This window comes from Microtus ochrogaster, unplaced genomic scaffold, assembly GCF_000317375.1.
Source record: "Microtus ochrogaster isolate Prairie Vole_2 unplaced genomic scaffold, MicOch1.0 UNK16, whole genome shotgun sequence".
NCBI classification, from domain to species: Eukaryota; Metazoa; Chordata; class Mammalia; order Rodentia; family Cricetidae; genus Microtus; species Microtus ochrogaster.
The window spans coordinates 1,996,927-2,001,870 of NW_004949114.1; positions in this window are offsets into that span (position 1 = coordinate 1,996,927).

Consider the following 4,944-nt stretch of genomic DNA (forward strand, 5'->3'; position numbering starts at 1 on the left):
GGATCCCTGTGAGTTCGAGGCCAGCCTGGTCTACAAGAGCTAGTTCCAGGACAGGAACCAAAGCTACAGAGAAACCCTGTCTTGGGGGAAAAAAAAACCCTAAAAAAAAGACCTAAAAAAAAAAAGTATAAAGGGTTAGTGGCATGGCTCAATAGTAGAGCACCTGCCTAGGATTCCCCAGTGAGGGGCTGGATTTCTGGCTCAGTGGTAAAGCACCTGCCTAGAATCCCCCAGTGAGGGGCTGGGGCATGGCTCAGTGGTAGAGCCCCTGCATAGGATCCCCAGTGAGGGGCTGGGGTGTGGCTCAGTGGTAGAGCCCCTGCCTAGAATCCCCCAGTGAGGGGCTGGGGTGTGGCTCAGTGGTAGAGCCCCTGCCTAGAATCCCCCAGTGAGGGGCCGGGGTGTGGCTTAGTGGTAGAGCACCTGCCTAGAATTCCCCCAGTGAGGGGCTGGGGCGTGGCTCAGTGGTAGAGCCCCTGACTAGAATCCCCCAGTGAGGGGCAGATATATGGCTCATCCATTGGTGGGTTCCAGTTCCAGTACTGAACAAAGAAGAACAGCTGCCATGATGGTGACCCGAGCTCGTGTCCTCTGGAAGAGTATCATGTGCTCTTGACTGCTGAGCCACTTCTTCACCACTGCTATAAAACAGCACTTGGAAGGCTGAGGCAGGAGGATTGTTGTGATTCGAGACTAACCTGGGCTATCTAGTGAGACCTGGTCTCATATAATCCATAAAGCAGAATCACAATCAGCATCTGCTTCTGTACTAGCCTGTGAGGCCCAGGACATATCACCATACAGCAGGTCTGACCTTCATTCCAGTGACCTTGGGAGACCCAGATCCCATCTTCCCACCTGCCACCTTGAGGGTAGACCACAGCAAGCTGCACCATTCTGGTTCCTAGCCAATCCAACCCCTCTTGGCCACGGTGGAAGCAGTTGCCGAGGTCAGGCTGACAGATCCTGGCTCACTCTCCACCCCTCCAGGTCCAGCTCAGGAGTCCACCTCCTCCATGAAGGCTACCCGACCTCAATTCCCAGAGGAGAGTAGCCAGCTTACCACCCTGACTGAACTGGTCTCTTGTGTGTTGGTCACCTCAGGGCTTTGATGAAGAAGTAACAGCAACAGGAAGTCTGCCCTGAAAGCTCCTGAGAATCTGCTAATCTCTGGGCCTGAGTTTCATGATGTGGCCCAGGTTGGCCCAAAACTTAATCCTCCTGCTCAAGCTAGCCCTAGGTTCAGGGATCTGTGCCAATGCCTGCGCTAGGAGTCATGAGTCACCACCTCTTTTTTCCATACCCAGCCTCGGTTTCCCCTTCCCAGATTCCCTCAGATAGTTTTGGACCTCACCCTCCATCCTCTGCCACTCACGGAGTTGACCTTGACTTTGGCTTATTGTAAACCCCAGAGCACAGGGGAGCAGGCCAGGGTAGGGTGCAGCCTGGCACTGGCTCCTGCAGACCCGTCTGTTTGTTTATATAAGCGATTCAATATTTAAGAGCCGGCCAGCCGCAAGCTCTCCACTTCCCCCTTTCTTTGTCTCTGCTCCCTCCGCCTGCCTTGCACCCCCTCTGCCACACTGGGAGATCCTGATGGAAAATTCATTAGTGGCCCCGGCCCCCTCCCCTCCCTTCCCCGCCTTCCCAAGCAGCTCAGCGCGTCAGCCTCTCCATCCCCATTATCTAGAGACGCCAATTTCAAAGAGACATCTTAATAGTGATGTCAACGAATTAATTAGATGTGTTAATGAGCTAAAAGCAACCCAAATTAAATTAATGCAGTAATAAGCGCAGACAGCAAAATTAGCTCCAATTTCTCTAAATGGTTCTGAACTGTACACAACACCTCATCTCGCTAGAACATTACCACCCCCAAGCTAATCAAGAACCGGCACAATTAGCTGCTTAATTACAAACAGGCGCGTGCGCAGGCAGGCGCGCTCAGGCACACACACACACACACACACACACACACACACACACACACGTGTTCATACTCAATAAGATGAGAGGGTGGGGAAGGCTTAGCCTGGGGCGGGGTAGGAAGCTGGCGATGCAGATCCCCTGAAAATACTGCGGTCACTGTCGCCTCCTCCTGCCTTTTCACTCACACGCCTAGCAGAGAGCAAGGCCTGCAGAGGATGGCCTCGGTCCAGGCACGGTCCCGTCTGCTCTGGGCCAGGCCCGGCAGGATGAAAGGAGGATGTGGGAGTTGCTGGCTGGCATCTGGGTGGGGCTGGTCCAGGTGGAGGAGCCGGAGAAGGAGGAGGAGGAGGAGGGAAAGTACTGCCATGAGGTGGGGGCGGGGAGCGCTTGAGTTGTTTACGCATCAGAATCCGACTTGGAACTAAAAAGCTAATTGTCCGGCCCGGTTGATTTCCCACTGGACAGGGAGAGCTGCTAATAGCTTCGTGAGCGGCTCAGGTATCTGATTAGCTGTAATTGCAGAGCCTGAGACAGAGGGGGAGGGGAGGGGGGGAGGAAGGAGGTGAAGGGAGGGAAGAGAGATGAGGAATGGGGAGGGGAGGAGGTAGGGGCATAGGAGAGAGTTGGAGGGAGAAGAGGAGGAGGGGACGAGGAAGAGGAGGGGAGGGGGAAAGGAGGGATAGGAAGGAGGAGGGAGGGGAGGAAGAAGGGCACAAACATCAGTCACAGGACCCCCAAGAAGCTGGGGGTGGGGTAGGGGCAGGTATCCTGCAGCAATGAAGAGGACCAGTGTCCACAAAGGATATGGGGACAGACCATAAGTGACCAGGCAGCCCAGGCAGCCCAGTCGCCAGCAATCCTCCCCAGGTGCTTCCACTCCCTAGGTTCATCTGGACTTGGGAACCCAGTCTGTTAGGAGCCAGCCAAAGGTACCCCACCATCAGGACTAAGGGTGGCAGGAAGTCTCAGCAGCTACCCCTGGGGACATGAGTTCAGTAGGCAGCGAGCACCAGAAAGTTCCAAGGATGGAGCACCCTCAGGACCCTGCATCTGTCTAGTCCTCCTAAGTCAAAGATGAGTCTGTCCCTTTCGGGTGTAAGCTATTGGTGCTGGAGAAAAGGGAAGAGGGGGCTGGCTTGGCCCTCCCCTCCGGCACAACCCCCAGTGCCCCAGCTTCTGAGACGGAGCCTGGACTAGGGAGGCACAGGCTGTCCAGCATCAATTTATGTCCTTGAAGGCCTCCCCACTCTCCCCTGCACCTTTCCTTCTGCAATTTCTGTTCACGTGAGGGTTCCCATACCTTCTGTTGAACTTAAGAATCAGTGAACACAGACTGTCTGTTTCTAATTCCAAGCTAGAAGCAACACAAGCCCACCCCCACCCCTGCCACCAAGATCCCACCAGCCAAAGCTGCTTCTGGTGGGCGATCTGCTCCCACTCTGGGGCCTCAAAGTGACCAGCTATGCAAGGCAGGGATCCTGCATGCTGGGAGAGCCCTATGACACTGTACCAATGATGGGGAACCTGTCAGACTCAAGCGACGCAGGAGAATCCAATGAGAGACTGTGGGGGAGTAGCCTTGCCATGCCCAGCTTAGGTAGGTGGAGATGAGGGACAGGGGCATCACAAGGTGGGAGGCCTTGGGATGACCAAGAGACTGTCACAGGCTGTAATGCTCTGAGTCTCCCCACTGCAGTTCAGGCCAAGCACCCTTTACTCTCGTGAACACTGGAGGGTGCGGTGAGGTACCAGGATCCCGCGTGGAAGAGCTTGAGACTCAGGGCCCACTCTACCCTACCGTTCATGCCAGGGCTAGCTAGCTGTGAACTCCATGGGACCTCCAGAGTCACACCTGCCAAGTGGGAAAGCCATCGGTCCTGATGCCACTTAAGGCCACTCAGATCACTTGGACAGAGCCTCACACAGCATCAACCATGGGTTAACAAGGCCAGCTTGTCTCTGGGTCTGAATGGCTCCATTTCACAGAGGCAAAGAATGAGGCTCAGACTCCAGGCTAGCATGACTCCGTCTGTCCAGTCTAGTACGGGCCTTTCTCATGCTCTTTGAATGCCAGGCTGAGGTGCCCTGGATCTGGCACACAGTTTTAGTCTCTAAGAATGGAAAGATTGTTTTGCTCAGGAAAGGGCTCCAGGGAGCTGGGCCCTGGAGACATGCCCTGGATGCTGAAGCTGGGAGTGGGCTCGCAGCCTCTGTCTGTCACTTCTTGCCTCCAGCCCTGACACCCGGGTCCTTGGCTCATGGGAAGAGCCCAGGTCCATCATTTATGGGCAGGCTGCGTGAAGGCCATGGGCAGGGTCACAAGACCTAGAAAATGGAGGGCCAGCCATGCTACAGGGAGCCGTTGCCCTGTCGGGCACACACCTGGATATCCCCAGACTCTCACGGCCCACGTCAATTACAAACTCACTTTGCAGTACTTTAATTTGTCTCTGGGGCTTTGGAAGGAAAATCATATGATTATCATTATTATTATTATTTTGGCTGGAAACTCCGGCGGCTATTATATAAATTACATGTAATTGAATACATCGGAGGCAGTTTCCTTTAAACAGGCATATCTTCTCCTCCCCAACTTGGGGGCCAACCTCACCTAACAACTCCATCAGCGCTTCTTCTGAGAACACCCCGGCACTGAGAGGAAGACAGAGGCGTGGGGCGGCCCGGTTCACTCCACCCAAGGAAGGGACCAAGAAGCTCTAAGAACAATGTCACTGTCATGCTGTGTGACATTCCAGTGGGCAGCATAACCTCTCTGAGCTCAGTTTTCTCATCTGTTATAGCCCCTCCCTCAGATAACCTCATAGGGTCTCTCAGCCTTAAGGATTACAAACTGCCCCGTGCCCGCTAGGGACCATGGGCAAGACGCTGTGTGGGATCCTTCACACATCAAAGACACTCCAAGGGAGCCCTTGGCTCCAGGATCTAGCCAGGCCATCTTTAGTGTCAGACATGAAACAGCTGATGTGGATAGAACTCAGCAAGTACCAGCAACTG